Source organism: Protopterus annectens, chromosome 9.part0 (genome assembly GCF_019279795.1).
Source record: "Protopterus annectens isolate FY-2018-M chromosome 9.part0, PAN1.0, whole genome shotgun sequence".
In the NCBI taxonomy this organism is placed as follows: Eukaryota; Metazoa; Chordata; order Ceratodontiformes; family Protopteridae; genus Protopterus; species Protopterus annectens.
The window spans coordinates 1,559,198,630-1,559,220,550 of NC_056743.1; the positions used below are offsets into that span (position 1 = coordinate 1,559,198,630).

Here is a 21,921-nt window from a genome sequence, read left to right on the forward strand (position 1 = left end):
TCAGCAGTCATACCTCTATTGTCCATCTGCATGGGCGTTGTGAAGTTTGCCACTTCTGTCTTAAGAAGCGTGAAGTCGGCTTTGGAGAACATTTTTAATGTGGTTTCCGGGGGTACATGTGGATGTCTAGGCTGATTTGCCTGTGGTCGGAAATGACTTCTGGTGTAGAACACCGGTTGCCCATGACCGGGTCTAGGATATTGCTGCCCCGGGGTGGGGGTGTGGATGCGTTGATCCAAGGCGTTGGAATTTACGAAACGTTGAGCTGTTCTAGTTTTGCTTTTTAAAACGTAGATATATACCTGCTTCCTCAATCCTCTGAATTTCTTAGTGCAAGTACTTTGCAGAAATCCAAAAATAATGGCGTGCAAAATCACAGATTTTAAATGCTGCTGCCACAAATTTAGAAAGTTGCTAGTACAGGTTTTATATTACAATGCATTTTCTAAAAGATATTAGTCTGTCATTACTTGGAAACTTCAATTCTTAAAGATTTGCCAGAAAACCAAAAAAAAATGTATGAGAAACATAACACATAAGACAAAATTCTTTACGTTCTGTGAAAGTCTAGCTGCATGCTGTGGTATACGTTGGTTACATTCTTCTACACAAATCGAGAACTTCCCAACAGACGATGACAAACAAGTCTACACATGCGCAGTGCTAAGGAGAGCAAGCTCTGCCACGGCATTGGTTTTCGTCTTCTGCTCAGACAGGAAGTGTAACTAGAAATGGTGACCTATGACGTTTGTATTCAAGGCAGACTCAGTAACATTTAGTCCGTTTGTGGAAGCTATCTGTTTCGTGTTCTGCTGTAGCAAAGGTAAGGTTTTCCTCCGGTATCTTCGTCATCTTTGCGAGCTGATGTATTCGTAAGCTGTTATTGAAGTTCATTTGGTTTGGAAACATGTTCGATGCCAATTGATAATAGTATCTATTTGTAAATGTGTAACACAGTGTGTGATAAGTGATTATACTTAGAATCACAAAGCATAGGGGAGTTGAGTAATGCTGATTTATACCTATTTTGCATTTTGTTTACTAGAGAAGTTCATTAACGATTATGGACAGGGGCGGCTGTAGCAGTTTTGGTAGGACCCCTCAGCTGATAACCCCTCTACCACCCCAACTCTGCTTCTACTTGCTGGCTTCCTAAATTTAAGACCAGGGATATACGGTATTACTGTGAACTAACATGTAAAATATGTGTATTTGTTAGCATATATTTTGTCATAAGACATGTTAAACAGAAGTAATCTTTTGAACTGCTGGATTACCCCAGTGCCAGTATTGCCTGCAGTTCCACTATCAGGGCCTGTTTAACTAGCTCAGTTAGAATAAAATGACCTGTTTGATTGGCCACCAAGACCCTTTCTCTACACAGTGCTTCATCAGGTTGGTGCATGATGGCTTACCAAAAAGCAATTTCTCATATTTCTGTAGTACTGCCCTGATCTGTTGAAACTGCATAAGGGAGAGCTGTACACTCTTCCCACCAATTTTCTTTTCCTGTCTTCTTCCTTTCTCTTTTTCCTCCATTTGGTCCATTCTTTACTCTCATTCACAGTAGGGTTACCATATTTGGTTATACGAAAAAGAGGACGATAGATTCTTTGGTGGGGCAAAAGGCTAGGTGAAGACAAAAAAAAAAAAAGAAAAGGTCTTTTAGTAATGCAGAACATCACAGTTCCACATTATAAACACAGTTCCACATTATAAACACAAGTAGCTTCGTGTTTGGTTATTTTTTGATTGGCCCCAAAACTTGCTTACACAGTCTTTCAATATGTAGTACATATATACTAACTTTTCCAGAAAATAAATGAACCATCGCATGTACATTAACAGCAATAAACAAAAAAAAAAAAAAAAAACGGTCATTGTTAAGACAAAAATGTAGAATCACATTCCTGTTTACATATACACATAGAAATCAGATTATAAAAAGCATAAAACCAGCTGCTGGTATTCACATGGGTCACCCATGTAAGTTGTGGCCAGGCCAGGACATGCTTATCTTAAATCAGGAATGCTGAGTTAGCCTGACCACTGGTGATTTTTAATGGATTCACTTTTAGTTCAGATTTAACACTAATATGTTCATTTAGACTTGGGATACTGAAAAAGTTTAAAATCAGCTCCTGGTATTTGTTAGGGTGTTTCCCAACCAAGTAGTAGCCAAGCTTGTCCCTCCTTAGCTAACAATACAAAGAACATTCAGGCTAACATGTCTACTGCCATTTTAATATTGGACTTTAAACCTCTACTGTCCTGGGCATAGGGTAACATGGTATTGTAAACAAGAGGTGGCTATCTGGTATATCTGTTGATAATAACCGCACTGACCATTGAATAAGCTTTGTCAACTGGATAACCCCAAGCAACTACCAACTCACAAACCTGTACCCTACACAAAAAAATACATGAATAACCAAGATATCTAACTTATGCTGACAAATCACAAGATAATGTATGTATATACCATGATACACATATGCTTCTTCCTACTGGGCCACAAAAATATTAGCAAAGTTGGGGCCAAACAGTAACCCATTGCTACCCTTGGGTTTGACAATACTAGTGTTCAGGAAATACAAAGTACTTGTTCTTTAAAATCAGAGACAAAATATCATAAACAACTCATCTACAGTCAGCTAACCCATACACCTTAAATTCGCAAGTTGGAATATCCATTCCTCCTGGGCAGACACAGTATAAAGGGATTTGATCCCCAGAATAACAAAACAGTGCCTGGCATCTATAAGAACAGTGCTGACATGGTCTGTTGGATCAAAAGTAACTTCCACATATGAGGACATCCTAAACAAAAAAGGATCAGCATTTTTTCTTCTATTATGGTCATGGGTTCAGTCTTGGACCCTGTTGCTTTTATGAGTGACCTAAAAGGAAAATTCACTTCATTCATATACACTTTAGGAATTCTAAACATTTTCCAATAATGGGATAAGAAACCATGTAAAAATAATATCAGTATAATGACCCTTTCCAATAGCATTTATGAGAAATAACTATAATATAAGCATGCCATATGCCATACTGTGAGCACTCACTGAAACCATATCTGTTGAACGTATTTCACATCTTAATGATGTATTCAGTTTTATCTATGATATGAATAATAACCCCATGCATTCATATTAAAGCTCCCTAAAATTAGACAAAGCACTAAATTTGAGACACAGAATTTTGTTTACTGTACTTTAATTCAAGTGCCTTCAAAAAAGATAATCTAAATGGGGGCTCCAAAGCTCAGCAGTCTTTTTAGGAGACCAAAAATCACAAAAATAAAATCCCTTCATTAGAGGTATAAGAACAGGTCTACATCTAATAGCCGAATTTACTAAAAGACCGATTTGCAAAATGCCGAGATTAAAACACCAAATTTACATAACTCCAAAACCCAGAAAGCCAAGTACACAACACATGGCATGGCGAAAGGATGTTTTCAACCGCAACTCATCCATTGGCAAGATTGAAACAACTATCCATCATTAAAGACCGATTTGCAAAATGCAGAGATGATTAAAACACCAAATTACCATAATAAGTAACTCCAAAAACCCAGAAAGCCAAAGGCGAAGTACACAACACATGGCATGGCCAAAATGTATTCAACCGCAATGCAACAACTCGCCCATCGTCGGCAAGAAACAACTATCCATCATTAACACTAAGTTATGAATATTAACTTAACACCAGTAAGTTAAACTGACTTAAAAAAAAAAAACATACCAGAATGAGTAGTGAAAACCAAAACGGAGACTCCGACACCGACACACACTCACTCTGTGATGACAGATCGGCTATGTGGCTGAGACCTCCTCCTCCCTAACGCATGCACAGTCCTGCACTTCTCCCTGCGCAAACACAGTCTCGCGACTCTCGCGAGCTCTTCTACCTTCCGCGCATACGTAGACTTGAATTCTGCCTCGGGATTGTAAAACCAGGACAAATCTCTCAAAACGACAAAACTGGCCGGACGCCCGGACAGGAGCACAAAAAGAGGACATGTCCGGGGAAAACCGGACGTATGGTAAGCCTAATTCACAGTCACATCCCATGCCCAGTAATTGCATGTATTGTAAATACTTTGGTCTTTGTGTGTTATTTTCACAATAGAAATATTATACTAAATGATATTCTTACACTGAACAGGTATTCTTCGTACGCATTTTAGTAACTGAATTCTTATATCATGTCCACATCTGATTGTGTTCATTTATGCTACATATTACCCTGACATACCTCTTTGCATGGTTGTGCTTACATTACAACAATTGCTGTGATATTTATTGTATTTCTGCTGTACTGAGCCTGAAAATGATCTTGGAGGATCAGTGTTATTACCTTAGTTAATAAACTTTAAATAACTAAACATATTGTTTTTAAGCACTTAGTAAAATCTTCTGATTCATCATGGTCCCTGGCTCTCACCTCCTATAGCCTATGTCCTTGAATACCAGGAAGTACTGGATACATGAGTCAGTGAGGCTACACTTAATGACTGTGGGAAAACTGGGAACTAGAAAGAATGAGTAATTTCTAATCTCCATTATGTCGTATTAGCAGTTTCTTCATGGGCTTTAAATAATCTCCTGCAGTTGCTCTGAAAGATTGGCGCTTCTTACCAAGATGGTCTTGCACTTTGTTACAGTCAGTGCTTTCACATAAAACCACATAAAAATATTGAACTCTCTCAGAATGCTCAACAATAACAACAATTGGAGGTATTGCTCGTACATTTTATAGCAATTTTTGAAAGTTTATTTTTGTTAAATGGACTAATTCATGCAGATCTTTTTTCAGTCACATTGTAGGTCACAAAGGCAGCAATAAGAATTGCTTGCAGGGATAATTTAGAGTAGCCACTAAGCATCATGCTTTAGCCAATTTGAGGAAATCAGAATGCTGTAAGCAGACCCACATGGATGTAGGGAGAACATGTAAAGCTCAACTGTTTGATCTGCTTTTTGTAATGCACTTCCTCCAAAACTCCTTCACAGTCCAGAATGCACTTCCTCCAAAACTCCTTCACAGTCCAGAATGCACTTCCTCCAAAACTCCTTCACAGTCCAGAATGCACTTCCTCCAAAACTCCTTCACAGTCCAGTCCAGTTATTTTATATCTTAAATGTTGTATTTGCCATCTTTATTTATATGTGACTGAAACTGTGATACTCTTGCAATTCATTTCATATTGTTTCTCTTGTGGTTTTTCCACTTTAAACCAGATGAATGATTTTTCTGTCCACCTTTGGCTCCCACCACTCTACATGCATGCATACACACTCATCCACCCTCATGTTTAATTTATTTGGGATTATTTCCTCCTGTCTGTGACTGTTGCAGGCATTTCTCTGTCAAACTGTTGAAATGGTAACAGTCTGTCACACATCTTAGAAGTTAACTCACATCACAGCATCTGTTGTCTTTTTTTATGCTTAGGGTCTTTCCATACCTTTTGAAAGTATAAGCTGCATTTATAAACAACCAACCATAAGCACCATGTCAGTAAGAGAAGCAAAGTGAAACATAACATCTCTCTGTCAGTTTTCATGTTGTGTGGCCATGCAATCTTCTGATACAGTAACTGGCATGGTACAAAATACAGGTAATTAATTTGACCACTTTTAGGTTGAAAACCCTGATGAGCACACAACAATAGCAACTGAATGCTATGGAACTTTGTGCAGCTAACACTGTGAGCCAGACAAGAGGTGTGAACCTGCGGTTACAAGTAATAGTAGGCTAGCTACTAGTGCAGTGCATGACAGGAAATGTCAACTCCACTAATGAGAATTTTGTAATTACTATGGAAGAAAGATTACTAGCAGGAGAATGCTTTGCACTTTGCTTTAATGTCTCTCAGGCAGATGTCGGGGTTGCATAAAGTATAATGACCTTATCATAGCCTAGTTCTGGCCCCCCGATGGAACAGAGAGCCATGTTGTGCCAAATGAGTCCAATTGGCCGAAGACTGGCCCTGTTTATGAATAATCATAAATTTATTACTTAAAACATCATTTAGTGTGTAAATCTCTTCCTTTACTACAAAGGGTATTTTAGACTAGAATGTATGGTGAAGTTTGTGTATGACATTTTGAGAATTTTAAAGGCTAGTGGCTTGCAAGAGTGTATGTAGCCTGGCATACTTGGAGTAATCAAATGAGGCCATTTTTTGCATCTTTTTGAAACTTTGTTACTCAGCACAGAATATTTAGAATTGTCTAAAGTGATGTTAAAATATGGAGCTATATATAAAATGCATGTCCATGATAGAAACATACTCCTAGAAAGAGCCATTTTAATATTATAAGTGGAAACAATTTAAAATAATGTGTCCCTTTCCTATGTGTATGGAGCAACATTTTGTGGTTTGAGTATATGTTAAATGACATGTCTGTGGTCGGGTCAATGGCATTAGGTACTAGTCCAAAATAAACAACTTCTGCCTGCAACCCTGGAGGCTTGGTGCTGCGTACTGTAGGCAATGATTAATTGCAAAAAAATATTTACAAAACCAGGGGGTAGTCATGGAAAAATCTGGTCAGTATTGCATACAGCAACTTGTATAAATACTTACACTTTTTTTTTTTCTGTACTTGTGTCCTTTTGGGTGGTGTTTATGTTGGAGAAGTTACCAGTATGCATATCTCTCAACTGCCAGATGTTTTTGCAGTAAGAGATTGAGAGGTTTGCCAGTATGTCTTGTTGCAATGACATTGTGTGGACTTTTGTTTTGCTACTAGCTGTATGTTGCATGGTATGAACGTGCTACCAATCAGGCTTTACAAAAGGATGCTGTTTACCACATTGTTTTTAGACCTTCCTTGGTGGTAAGAGTGAGGCAGAAAGTAGAATATGTGCAGTGTAGGTATTGTATAGAATACCTTATGGATGCCACATATCTGAGAATCCAAGCTCAGGGGGTATATCCACAACAGGAATTTAAATCCCCTCTGAAGTGTAGGGGAATGCAGGTTATAACTTAATACGTTTTATGAGATATTATAATATTCCTTCCTTTGAGCAAGCAGACAGTACTAAATAAATGATATGCTGTCTGTGCTTGCTCTGTTTGCCTTTATTACAGTTGCTGAGTTATGGGTTTGTTTTCACATTGCACCTTGATTTATGACATTTTGTGTTATACTTTACATAATGCAAGTATTTGTGCTTAAATGGTTCAGTATGTATAATCTTTATCAACACACTGCAGTGGTGAGCTGTTTAGTCTGATGTGCTTACTGATAGTAGTAATGGATCTGAAGCATTTCAGACTTTGTTATAAATCACTATGTTTTAGTTAGATATTATAATTTTTTGTACATGTAGTGAATCTCATTTTAGATTTAGAAGCAATGCTTTTTATTACAGGTTTTTTGACAAAACATTACTTAGGGGTGTTCACTCTGAAGTTGTTACATTTGTAACAAGTGCTAAAACCTCCCTACTTAACTTGTAACAGTGGGCAGTGTTTTTTAATTTCTCTTTAGAGTCTGCTGTTTTAACTGGCTTCATGTGTTGTCTACAGTGGATAGTTCTGCTTAACATTTCCACTGCATTAATAAAATAAGGAGTTAATACAGGTGTTCTGTTATGCATATGTTATGGTGTAAACTAATATAGATTGCAGGTGTTGCATTGTTCTTGTATGTGCACTATGTGTTGTTGTTTTGTGTATTTATTAGTATGCTGCTGTCATTTTCCATAGATGTGTGTGCTGCCTTCCTTGGGAATCTGCCTTTTTCAGGAATTATAATGAAACTATGCTGCTGTCATTTTCCATAGATGTGTGTGCTGCCTTCCTTGGGAATCTGCCTTTTTCAGGAATTATAATGAAACTGGACTGCTGATACAAACACCATCATTTAAGTGCAAGATGCGTTGAGTTGTGCTGCTGTTAATGCATCTTCTTGTCTGTAGGATTGTTAGTGACAACTTTGTTGTAAATAAGGTATCCATTATCATGCTGCTTTAACTGTATTGTGAACATTTGAATAGGGTGCTGGTCTATTGTAGAATATATACTGTACTCTGACTCTACTTACAGATCTATAGGCACTTTGTAAAATGCCAGTTCACCTACTTGTGCCTTTGGGAGGTGACAGTAAACTAGAGCACCCAGGGAATCCCCACACAGATGCAGGAAAGACATGCTGATGCCTCATTGAAGGCAACCCCAGCGATGAATCAAACTGGAGAAGCTCTTACAATGAGGTGGCAGTGCTGCTTGCAGCAACACTACACCATCTCTTTATGTTCAGTTATATGGGGGACAGCATTGGTCTGCTATATTAATGACATCCGTTGTTGAGTTGATGTATCGCTGATATCAGTGAACCTTGTGGTGGTCTTGCTGCCAATGCTAGGGATAATATGTGCAGTAGAAAGTATGCTTAATTTCCCTGGGAAGACAGCAGTTGCAAAGATAAGTGTAGCCATGGGTGGGGTTAGGCTGATGCATCTGACATTATCCTTTGAGGAGAGACAGGGATGATGAGCTCTAGTTCCGTGAATGAATGAGTCATACAAATTTCACCTTGAAGAGGGGGAGGATGTGAGCCCAGTATTCATCCTGTTTGTGAAGTCTGTGAACTTTGGGCAGAGAATGGGGTTCTCACCTTGGCAGGGCTCTGTGTGCTCTGGGATGGTTGGTGGTGGACTCCTCTTTTGGATCCAGACCTATTCCCTCAGGAGAATCAAGGGAGCCATTTGGGTGAAGTTAGAGAAGCCGATGGGCTGATCAAGTGTCCTTTAAAAAAAAAAAAAAAGCCAAAAGATGTTGGCAATTATTTATTTCCTAAAGCTCATCTGTGCTAACACATCAGTAAATTAAACTCATCACCCTATGATATCATCTACCCATGACAAAACTTTACAGCTTTCCATGATTTTAACCTCTGTAAACGTTTGAAAAAAAGTTGTATTCATGTCACTAGCAACAAAAGGCCTCTTACTACATTAATTTATCCCTATACCCCATGTCAGTATTAACAGACCTGTCTAAGAAGGTGAAGTACCTGCACTTAGGAAGTTCTGAGTTGTAGTTCTATCCTGTAGAAGTGGCTTCTCCACCAAGCTTGGTCAGTATCTACTTGTGGTTCTATCCTCATTTTCCAGAAAACTTCAACAAATGTATGCATAGTCAATTACTGAAATACATAAATAAGGACAGCCTACTCTCTCTTCCTGTCTTTTTTGCAAGCATCCAGCACCCTAGTGTACTTTACAGACCACCTGGGACCTATTTGTTTTTCCATTTTATAATTTTTTTTTTTGTTTTCTTTTAAACATCTTTATTGAATTATCATTTGTGATATAGGCAATTGCATTTATATAAAAGTAATCGAACCATGTTGACACTTACAAATGTTATACGTCACGTATATTGTTTTTTCTGTGTAGTTTATTTGCTTCTACCCTTTTCTAAAGCTCTCACTTTCTGTTTTTTAATCTCTGTTACAGTATTCACTGCATCAAGTATAGTTGATTTTAGATGCTGCTTTCTGTAATATAGTTGGTTTAGACATTGATTTCCATTTTCTGGTAATTGCTTTTTTGGCAGACACCAGAACTAAATTTTAACAAGGCTGTACTATGCATAGGCAATTCAGATAATGTATCCCAGCTCAAAAAATAATTTCCTTAGTTGGACTAATTTGCTTGCCCAGTATTTCTGACAGAATAGTATGTATGAAATTTTTAAGGTCAATCAACTCATTACACTTTGAGAACATATGCTCCCCGATGCATCTTTCTTCCCCATTATACCTTCAACATTTGCCATCTGCCTGAGAAAAAATCTTTGGATTCTGCTTGGGGTATAAACATAGCTATGCAACCATGTCCAGGCAAAAATCCTAACTTTTCTAGATGTCTTTGCATATTTGGGAGCCAGACATATATGTCTTCCCATTGTTTCTTTGTGAATTGCTTATCCTGTAGTTCCTATCATTAAACTAATGTCTTTCATCTTTTCCCGGTTAGGGGTCGCCACAGCGGAACTCCGGTCCGCAAATGATTGGCAGTGGATTTTTTACACTGCCGAATTGCCAACCCGATGCTCAACCTTCAAATAAGGCACACCCATTCACGCAGGTACCTACCTGCATGTCTTTAAACGTCACTCGTCCACGGGGAGGACATGCAGACTCCATACAGAAGGTGCTCCAGCTGAGAATCTAACGGGAGAACCTCTTGCTGTGAGGCGACAACGCTAACCGCTGCATCACCGCAGCTGCTACCATATTATATATTTTATTTATTTTTATTTTACATTTGTTATATCCAGCTAGACTAGCCCGGTTATTTCCATTTTCAGTAGAGGCCCGAGGAGAAAAGCTCCAATATAAGCACAACAGAATATACAAAACAATATATACACAGTATAAAGGATAAAAGGTATGACTGCTAAACTGTGTCAAACAATATACGACAAATCGATAAACCATATAATACACAGTGAAAATAACAGTACAATAGATAGTTTTGGGAATACTATTTACAGCTCAGTCCTTACAGGGAGATGCAGCAGAGTTTGGGGAAAAAATGCGAGTGAGAGAGGTGAGAAGTAAAGAATCCAAAGGATTAATCAGGATTGCTGCAGGGGCATAACCAATGGCATTTCAGGTGGTTTTTTGAGGCTTTCTTTATAGGTTCATAGGTTGATACTAGGCTGTCTGCCATAGGGCAGTTATAAGCCTAGCCAGAGTATGTTTGGCTTTCACCACCCTTTTAGATTAGTTGTCTGTGCCTCTGTATAGTAGGTTACAGAAAATAGCCCTTTTTAAGGTTAGTTTACTGTGCCTCTGTCTAGTAGGGACACAGAAGAGATCCCAGGGGTAAACCTACGATCTCCCATCCACTCGTCAAGATTTCTCTTGAAGAGGGTCATTGAGGGGCTCTGCCTAACATGGATTGGGATTTTGTTCCAGAGTGAGGGGAGCCTCTGGGATATGAATCTGTCCCTGCAGCATGTCCTATTTATTTCTGTGCTGGGGTTTAAGTACCTGGAGCGTGTAGCTTGAAGGGATTTGGATTTCCTGAGGTGGAGCATGTCCATTCATTCTGGTTTGGACATGGCTTTATACGTCAGGCACAGATCGCCTCCGAGTAGGTGGTAAGCAACTGAGTAGAGCTGGAGTTTATTTAGCCTAACTGCGTAGGGCATCTGTTTGAGTCCCTTGATCCTCTTGGTGAGGTACTTTTGGGGTCTTTCCAGTTGCTGCAGGTGTCGGGTAAGGTACATCCCAAATGGGGCATTGTATTCAATTATGGGCCTGATGAGTGATGAGTAGAGGGGCACAATGACCTCTCTTGATCTAGATGTGAACCCATTCGTGATAAGGTGGGCTGTATAGAAGGTCTTTCTAACCACTTTGGCAATGTGATTGTCAAAGGAGAGATTGCTATCTACTTGGGTCCCCAAATCCCTAATTACTTCTTCCGTACTTAATGGATTACCACCTATGTGGTAATTTGTGGGCACTTTGTTTTTCCCAATGGGGTTGACTATGCAACTTTTGGCATTTAGCTTTAGGCCATGGCTCTGGCACCAGTTATCTGTCCGTGAGACCCTTTTGGAGGATGCTTGTGTCAAGTCGGCGAGTCGATTATGGCACCCAGTTTGCAGTCATCTGCAAACTTGGTCAGCCATAGTCCTCCCGTGTTAGCCTGTACCTCAGAGAAATGTATACTGAACAAGAGAGGTCCCAGGACTGAGCCTTGTGGACACCACTTGTAACTGATTTAGTCTAACATGGCACCTGCAATTCTGACCATGTGGGTTCTATCCCTGAGCCAGTTTGCAACCCATCTTGTGACATAGGGGTTGATATTTAAGCTGGTGAGCTTATTTATGATGCTCGAGTGGGGGTATTGTGTCAAAGGCTTTTGCGAGGTCCAGGTAGGCTGTGTGGACTACCTTCCCTTCATCTATGGCCTTGGTGACTGTTTCATAGAAGTTGACCAGGTTCAAGAGGCAAGATCTGCCCTTAAAGCCGAATTTGGTAGGATCTAGTGTTTGGAGGTTCCCAATGTCTTTGTTTAGGAGTTCCATGATGATACGCTCCATAGCTTTGCAGACCAGGCTAGTTATAGGGCGATAGTTTCTGGGGTCCGTTGTGGCACCACCTTTGCGGAATGGGACCACTGTTGCTGTACGCCATTCCTTGGGCACTTTTATCCTGTAGTAAGGCTGAGATTGAACAGTGACTATGTGAGGGTTCAGTTCTTGGAGCTCGTGTAAGATGCAGCCCAGGACACCGTCCGGTCCCATTGATGCTGTGTTTTTTGCTTTGGAGAGGGCAGCTCTCACCTGTGATGTCAGGGAGGCTACACTCTGTTGGGATAGACATTTGCTCTTTTGGGGGGGGGGGGGGGGAGAAGTTTGCACTGAACCTGTCTGCCAGGATGTTGGCAGTGTCTGTGGGTTCAGTATATTTTTTGTCATTTTGCACCAACTCCGAGCATATTTGGGAGTTGTCACCCAGGTTCCTGCCATAACTAAAGAAGGCCTTGTGATTATCTTTAGTGTCTTGTGCAATTTTTTCTTTCGAAGCTGGCCTTAGATGATTTTATGAGGGATTGTAGTTTCTTGCTAGTACTGATCAGAGATGCCTTCCCTTTTTGGGATTTTGCTCTATCATGTAGTAGCTTCCTCTTTCTGTTGTATAGCTTATTTATGGCTGGGGGTCCACCAGACAGGTCTCCTGCCTTTGGAGGAGTGAGTCTTGGTTTTATTTGGGATAGCACGATCCATGCATTCCTGTAGGTGTCCATAGAATGCTTTTGTAAAGGATTCTGCGGTTTGGGCCATATTTTCCACTGGCCCGGCGGCTTTGAAGGATTTCACTTCAGTTTTGAGAAGTGTGAAGTTTACTTTTGAGAAGTTCTTCACCGTGGTTTCCTTGGGTGGGGACGGGATATGGATGTCCAGTGAGATTAATTTATGGTCAGATCTTACCAATGAGGGGTATACCTCTGGTATGGAACATAAGAGTGCCCATGTTGGTGATGATCAGGTCCAATATGTTTTCCCCTCTTGGAGTGGTGACCAGTTGTTCCATAGCATTTGAGTTTATAAATTCTAGGAACTGTTGGGCGAGGGTGTTGGGGCTTGAGTAGTGCTCCCAGTCTGTTTGGGTAGTTGGAAGTCACCCAATATGATGGTGTTTGGAGAGACCTTCATATTCTCCAGTGTTCTCAGGAAAGCCGAGCAGGGCTCCTGAGTTTGGGAGGGTGGTCTGTAGCAGGCTACAAACTGAAAGACAGTTTTGCCCATTGTTAGTTGCACATGGATGGTCTCCAATGCTTCGTGCCGTGCCACTAACCTGGAGGTGTGGGTATCTTTGAATATGGATACTCCCCCTCCTTTTGTGGTTCGGTCTGAGTTTTGGGGCCGAAAAGCATGGTAATGAGGTATAACCTGGTAGTGCTGGGGTGCTCTCGGGAGCCTTGAACCAGGTTTCTGTTACTGCACAGATATCGATATTCTCCATACTGAGGAGAGCCTCGAGTGCATGCATCTTGATGTTTAGACTTCTGGCGTTGAGCAGCATTACCCTTAGTTTCTTTTTCCTTGTGTTGTCTATGGAGGTGGGTTTGTCTTTTGAGCCTTGCCTAAAAAAGGCACTATGGGGGTGGCAAGAGCCTTACCCAGTATTCAAAAGCCCAGGGGTGACAGGTGCAAGCCGTCCCTAGTGAAGCAACGTAGCTTGTCGAGCATGTCATCCCAGGCTGACATACACTGGATCCCCTTTGAATGACACAATACTTTAGCCAATTGTTAAAATTGATAATTTTGTCTTTCACTGTGGCATCATTCTTGGTGAGGGTAAGATGCTACTCAAGGTCAGGGTCATACCGACTTTGGCTACATGATCAGAGAACTCCTCTGTCTCTTTTCATGTAGTCCAGGGAGGTACGTCTCGGGTCATTCACACCAGCATGGACAATGACCGAGTCATATTTGTACTTGCTTTGGAGTGACCTGAGTGCTTGTGTTATGTGGCGGATCCTGGCACCAGACAGGCAGCTTACAGTGACCTTCTCCTTGTTCAGCCTGGTGAGTGGGACGAGTGTCTGACAATAGAGTCACCTATTACAAGTGTATTAGGTGTGTTTAGCCAGGGCTGTGACTGTGTGGCACACTGACTTTGTGAACTATGTGATACGTGGGTATTGTTGTGGGGTAGCGGTTGCTTGGAAGTCTGCTTTGGAGGTCTCTGCTGCTTGGGGAGATTTTTATTTAGAGCCTCAGAGTATGTTTTTGTGTGTTTATGTGTTTGGTTTGCTGTTGCGATAGGTCTATGTGAGACTGGATTTGTGGTGTGTGTGGTTACCTTCTCCTCCTGACTTGACTGCGCCAGTACTGGGTTGAGAGAGCTCAGCCTCCAGTTTGGCTATATAGTTGCATCTCTCACATATATATTTGAGCTTGTTGGGAGGCAGAGAAGGGTGGTCTGTGTACATAAGGCAGTTGTAACATTGCCTCAAGATTCCCAGGTTCACCAGCTGGACTGGAGAGTAAACCCGAAACTGACTTTTGGACATGCCAGAATAGTATAAGGGACTACTTTTTGCCAGATCAAAAAGGACCAATAGGGAGCCAAGTACTTAAAGGGAGTATAAGAGGATGTAGTGCTTTAGTTTATTAGTGATTACTTATAAGATTACTTATACGAGCAACTGCAGGGATTTAGAATGAAAAATAGAGTGTTTACTTTGAGACTTAGAACAGTTCTAAGGGAAAAAGTGAAGAGCAGACTTTGTGGAGCCGGGAATACTTTAAACCCGTTTAAGCAGCGCTGCCCGATGCTGCGCTATCTGCAAAATCATGCAAAACCACACAAATGCGGGTTTTAAAGCAGGGAAACTGAAAGAGGAATTGACCCAAAACTGCCAATAAGCTACTAGTTTCAGGGCTGAGACCACTCCTCCAGGGACAGAGAGGCTGCTCAAAGCTCCCCACTCTCGCTGGTGAACAGAGAAGCTTCCTCCTATCCAAGTAAGGATATGGGCAACACAGGAAACTATACCACAGTCCGGAATTCAGCAAAACCTGAAATCCGGACTAGTCTATTTCAGCAAAGGCGGGAAAAGATAATATTTTTTTGTTTTGTTTTTTTCAGGAAACAGCAGAAAACACTGTAAATGCTATAAACAGGCTAGCACACTTTAGTGTGTTGCCTACAACAGTTAAAGAGAGGCAGAGAGGGAAGTAAGGCAAGTTCTATAGGTAAAAGGTTCCAGTATTTACCTACAGTGTTAGAGAACAAGGAATCACCTGCTTTGTTGTTGGAATTCGTTATGGTGGCTAGACGTTTGTTAGAGGAGCGTAGTGAGTTTAGGTGTTTGTAGGGGATGATGAGATTAGGGAGTATAGGAGTAGTGTTAGGTTGGTAAAATAGCTTGTAGGCAATGGTGAGTTGCATAAATAATGGAAGATTTTGTAGTTCTAACCAGCCTAGTTGCAGTAGATTCAGACAGTTCTAAAGGGATTGCCAGTAGCAAACCGGACAATACTGTTGTAGGAATTAGTTTGCTAAGGTTATTATTTTTTTAGGTTAGTGTAAATGGGTGAGGCATAAAGAAGAGTTGAAATTAAGTGAGAGTGAGCAATGTTTGGTTCTTGCTGATGGTGTTAGGAAGGGTTTGATTCTGTATAAGGAGCCAAGTTTTTTGTTTACAGATTTTATAGTGTTGTTTATATTGCTGTCAAAGTTAGGGTTATTATCAATAGTAATTCCTAGCGGTTTAGTGGTGGAGTCTGGGGATATGAGTGTACTGTTGTTGAAACTAATTGAGAAGTCTACTGGGGAGGACTTACTGGTAGGTGCAAAGAGTAGGAGCTTTTTTTGTTTTAGCATTTATAAGGAGGCAACGCTTTAAGAACCAAGTCTCAATTATGTTGAATGCCTTCTGAGTTGAATGTAGTTCTGAGGGGGAGTTAGCTGAGCATATGATTGTTGAATCGTCTGCATATTGTGTACAGGTGGCTTGAGGAATTGCTACATGCAGGTCATTAATGAATAGTGAAAAAAGGAGAGTTCCTAGAATAGAGCCCTGAGGGACTCCAAGGGTGACTGGCAGGAGGGATGAAAGGTTCTGATCCCAGAGAACTGCCTGTTGCCTATTGCTAAGGTAGGACTTGAACCATTGGATAGTCAGAATATCAAGGGAAAGAGACTCTAGAATGTTAATAAGGGTGTGGTTAATGTCAAAAGCATTCAGGTGGTGGTTGTACAAAGGGTTCTGCTCCAACTGTTTTTTTTTTTTTTGTAACCAAACACTTTCTCGTGATTTGCTGTCTCAGCTGTGGATTCTGCCATGTAACTGTACCCAGACATATTTTTCCTTCTGACCTAAATAGGTTTGAGTCTGCACAGCCATGTTCTTCTCCCTTTCACCAGTTTTGTGTATCTAAAGGCATACATTTTGTAGAGCCATTCATGTTTCTTATAAGTAAACCATGTGGATATTAAAGCATTTCAGAATAATTGACAGAATTGTGTATACTGGTCAGTCATGGTGACTTAGGAACATACTAGCAAGCGATCACGGTGACCCTAAGATGCCTAGCCAAATACACCTTTAAGCAGACCCTTTTCAGTTACTTAACAGTGCTTGCCTCCCAAACTGCGTATTTTGATTGTGACTCGCAGATGTTCCACGATAGACTTTTGTATGGAGTGTGCTGAGAGAGTCTACTAAAGAAAGAGACTGCTCTAACCTTGGAACGTGGCTGTAAATAGATTAGATTATTGCCCATGGGTTTAGCTAACAGAGTTGCTTGATTTTCAACAATATGTAGGTGAATGCTCAGTGGATTAAAATTTTTACAAGAAAGTGATTTGTGTTGGATAAGAGCAAGCATCCCACAAACAGGGTAATTGTTCATTTAAGGTACTTCTCGCAGTTTGCATTTGTCATGATTCACACTGAGAAAAAGGCTGCAGTTTTGCTGACGGAAAAAAAGGTTGTAAAATGGAGGATGCTGAAAGTGATTCTGGATCAGACAGAACAGATATGGCCTTGAATATGAGAACTGTGGGTTGATTTGCTTTAGAGCTGCACGGTTTAAATGTTATTAACCAGAAAATGATTTGGGTTAGCCACAGACATGGCCAAAATTAAACTAAAATGCAGTCTGAAACAGAGGCTGCTTGTTAATTATACTTGTACAGTATAATAGTATTAGAGAAACATTTGTACATCTAAAAAGTATTAGTGCCTCTGCAGACTTGTACAGCAGAGAAGGTGTCTCTTGAGGATGAAGTTTAGGTGCATTGGAACAGTTAGATTTTTTTTGCATTTTAGTGGAGGGCTATCTCATTTTACAAAATGGATCAGGAATGTTGAACCCCAGTAGTACTTGAAACTGCAAATGACGGGCCATACTGAAAGAAAGTTACCCCATCTGAGGTAAATTGTCAGAGGCCTTAACTGCTGCAATTAAGTATTTGCCAAGAAAATGGGCATGGTGATATTTATACCAAAACTCAGTTGGAAAGTAATTCCCTTTCAGATTTCACAGGGTGTAGTTATTGGAAGCAGAATTGATAGACTGGAAAGCTTGTTTAAGTTTAGACGAGAGTATATGGAGTACTTTCACTTCCAATGTAGAAAGAGGAAAGTCAAAAGAAAAGGGAGTCTACAGAGACTTTATGGTCTCTCCTAATGTGATACTGCATGTGGTACAGTACCTTTTGCTTGGAATTGAAGATATTGTTGTGTCCCTAACCAGTGTAGATGAGAGGGAGTTTTAATGAAATAGATTTGGAGTATGTTTACTGTTAAATGGCTTAACCTTCCGAACGATACCTGCCAACCTCTTTAGAGCAAAAAGTCTGGGCAAAGCCATAAATAAATGGGGCAAATGCCCAAAAATGGGGACAAATTTTAAATATTGCTCTTACGAACTTTTCAAGTTGATAGAATTATGGGTTTTGCATTAGCATGGATTTTCTGAAGGGTATGAGGTCTGAAACTAAAATGTATGTCATTATTTTCCAACTTCATTAGTGATTTGCCAAAAAACTTTTTTTTTTTTTTTTTTGAAAAACTGACAAACTATGAGGCACAAATCTGGACATTCTGCAAAAATGTGTACAGTTGAGAGGTACATTCTAAGCACATATTAAACCTTATCCCATGTAATAGACTGTAGGATTGTAATACAGTGGTTCTTGGATTTGTCTTTGCTGACTAGCAGAGTGTAGTAGACCAAGTTCTTGAAGAGATTCCAAGTCTACACAGTTAGCTGGATGGCATAACAGACCACAATGATGCGGAGCAGCTAAGTGATTTGAAATAAATCTTGTAATGCCTGATAGTGAGTGAGTTTGGGCTCATAAATTAGAGCTTGGGATGGGAACACTTCAAAGAAGAAATATTGTACTGAGAGTTTGTAATGGGGGGGGGGGTGGCCTGAGAACATTTCAGTAGAAGTTCAGCTAAAAACACCTAGGCCTAGGATCATGGGTTAATATGCAGACTTGGACAGGGTAATGATATGATTGCTTGTGTTCTCAATTGTATCCCAGCTGCTTGAAGGTAGTGTTCAACTGTGTCGAACTGCTACAGACTGGTCTTCAAGACCACAAATGTTGTGGTCTCAGATGACCCTTAATGAACTGCACATTTATGTTCCACCTAGAATATTGAGGTGAAGGTCCACTGCTTTTCAGATTTTGGAATCGTATAAGATTTGCCATTTTGGCAGATTAACACATCCATTGTTGTAATCTACTAAAACGTTGCAGTCACTTTCTCCTTAAACAGTCTGGTATAAAAATGATCAAGATACGAATCTTCTTGTCAGGGCTCCCACTTGAGAAGCAACAATGGTGATGCTCTCTCACTCCTTTTGTCTTAGAAGTGGAAGCAAAAGTATTCTGTAAAACTGTCCCTACTAGGTGGAACCAGGTATTTTCTGATTTCTTAATGAATAAAGCATTAAAGTTCAAAGGTGTCATCTATTTCTCAAGAGTTAATTCCAGTGTTTATACCTAGGGTTACCATATTTGGTTATACGAAAAAGAGGACGATAGATTCTTTGGTGGGGCAAAAGGCTAGGTGAAGACAAAAAAAAAAAAAGAAAAGGTCTTTTAGTAATGCAGAACATCACAGTTCCACATTATAAACACAGTTCCACATTATAAACACAAGTAGCTTCGTGTTTGGTTATTTTTTGATTGGCCCCAAAACTTGCTTACACAGTCTTTCAATATGTAGTACATATATACTAACTTTTCCAGAAAATAAATGAACCATCGCATGTACATTAACAGCAATAAACAAAAAAAAAAAAAAACGGTCATTGTTAAGACAAAAATGTAGAATCACATTCCTGTTTACATATACACATAGAAATCAGATTATAAAAAGCATAAAACCAGCTGCTGGTATTCACATGGGTCACCCATGTAAGTTGTGGCCAGGCCAGGACATGCTTATCTTAAATCAGGAATGCTGAGTTAGCCTGACCACTGGTGATTTTTAACGGATTCACTTTTAGTTTAGATTTAACACTAATATGTTCATTTAGACTTGGGATACTGAAAAAGTTTAAAATCAGCTCCTGGTATTTGTTAGGGTGTTTCCCAACCAAGTAGTAGCCAAGCTTGTCCCTCCTTAGCTAACAATACAAAGAACATTCAGGCTAACATGTCTACTGCCATTTTAATATTGGACTTTAAACCTCTACTGTCCTGGGCATAGGGTAACATGGTATTGTAAACAAGAGGTGGCTATCTGGTATATCTGTTGATAATAAACCGCACTGACCATTGAATAAGCTTTGTCAACTGGATAACCCCAAGCAACTACCAACTCACAAACCTGTACCCTACACAAAAAAATACATGAATAACCAAGATATCTAACTTATGCTGACAAATCACAAGATAATGTATGTATATACCATGATACACATATGCTTCTTCCTACTGGGCCACAAAAATATTAGCAAAAGTTGGGGCCAAACAGTAACCCATTGCTACCCTTGGGTTTGACAATACTAGTGTTCAAGAAATACAAAGTACTTGTTCTTTAAAATCAGAGACAAAATATCATAAACAACTCATCTACAGTCAGCTAACCCATACACCTTAAATTCGGCAAGTTGGAATATCCATTCCTCCTGGGCAGACACAGTATAAAGGGATTTGATCCCCAGAATAACAAAACAGTGCCTGGCATCTATAAGAACAGTGCTGACATGGTCTGTTGGATCAAAAGTAACTTCCACATATGAGGACATCCTAAACAAAAAAGGATCAGCATTTTTTCTTCTATTATGGTCATGGGTTCAGTCTTGGACCCTGTTGCTTTTATGAGTGACCTAAAAGGAAAATTCACTTCATTCATATACACTTTAGGAATTCTAAACATTTTCCAATAATGGGATAAGAAACCATGTAAAAATAATATCAGTATAATGACCCTTTCCAATAGCATTTATGAGAAATAACTATCTATAATATAAGCATGCCATATGCCATACTGTGAGCACTCACTGAAACCATATCTGTTGAACGTATTTCACATCTTAATGATGTATTCAGTTTTATCTATGATATGAATAATAACCCCATGCCTTCATATTAAAGCTCCCTAAAATTAGACAAAGCACTAAATTTGAGACACAGAATTTTGTTTACTGTACTTTAATTCAAGTGCCTTCAAAAAAGATAATCTAAATGGGGGCTCCAAAGCTCAGCAGTCTTTTTAGGAGACCAAAAATCACAAAAATAAAATCCCTTCATTAGAGGTATAAGAACAGGTCTACATCTAATAGCCGAATTTACTAAAAGACCGATTTGCAAAATGCCGAGATTAAAACACCAAATTTACATAACTCCAAAAACCCAGAAAGCCGAAGTACACAACACATGGCATGGCCGAAATGATGTTTTCAACCGCAACTCATCCATTGGCAAGACTGAAACAACTATCCATCATTAAAGACCGATTTGCAAAATGCAGAGATGATTAAAACACCAAATTACCATAATAAGTAACTCCAAAAACCCAAAGGCGAAGTACACAACACATGGCATGGCCAAAATGTATTCAACCGCAACGCAACAACTCGCCCATCGTCGGCAAGAAACAACTATCCATCATTAACACTAAGTTATGAATATTAACTTAACACCAGTAAGTTAAACTGACTTAAAAAAAAAACATACCAGAATGAGTAGTGAAAACCAAAACGGAGACTCCGACACCGACACACACTCACTCTGTGATGACAGATCGGCTATGTGGCTAAGACCTCCTCCTCCTCTACCCTAACGCATGCACAGTCCTGCGCTTCTCCCTGCGCAAACACAGTCTCGCGACTCTCGCGAGCTCTTCTACCTTCCGCGCATACGTAGACTTGAATTCTGCCTCGGGATTGTAAAACCCGGACAAATCTCTCAAAACGACAAAACCGGCCGGACGCCCGGACAGGAGCACAAAAAGAGGACATGTCCGGGGGAAAACCGGACGTATGGTAAGCCTATTTATACCTCATGTTCCTTATTTCAGTCTCAATTTTTGAAGTTCTACTGTGTTGAGTCAAATGTGGCACATATATTTTACAGTGATATACCATTGTTGTAAATGTACGGTAAACTATTTTTACTTACCTACCAGTTAAATAAATAAGATAAAGCTGAGGAACCACTGCTCAGTACTTTTCATATAAGACCAAGGGTTTCTTGGCCATTCTGAAACCCCAAAATATTTGTATGGAAGGAGAGTTATAATCATCATAGACCACCTGCGTTTGAGCTTGATTTTCAGTACAAAGATGGTATAATAAAGATGTTGTCTAGACCGCAGTATTTTTTCATTTTTTTTTTTTAGGAGACACTTTCTTGAATATAATGGATCTGGACAGTATTC

The 21,921-nt window shown here is 39.8% G+C and overlaps 2 long non-coding RNA genes across 2 annotated transcripts; both read right to left on the reverse strand.

Moving 5' to 3' along the window:
- Nucleotides 1-286: 286 nt before the first annotated feature.
- On the reverse strand, nucleotides 287-3,863 carry LOC122812181. Its single transcript, XR_006366351.1, has 2 exons — nucleotides 3,754-3,863; nucleotides 287-1,629 (listed from the first exon to the last, which is right to left on the reverse strand). It is a non-coding gene; the product is annotated as an uncharacterized LOC122812181 (long non-coding RNA).
- A 15,201-nt stretch (nucleotides 3,864-19,064) lies between these two features.
- Nucleotides 19,065-21,356, reverse strand: LOC122812182. Its single transcript, XR_006366352.1, has 2 exons — nucleotides 21,219-21,356; nucleotides 19,065-19,097 (listed from the first exon to the last, which is right to left on the reverse strand). It is a non-coding gene; the product is annotated as an uncharacterized LOC122812182 (long non-coding RNA).
- Between the last annotated feature and the right edge of the window lie 565 nt (nucleotides 21,357-21,921).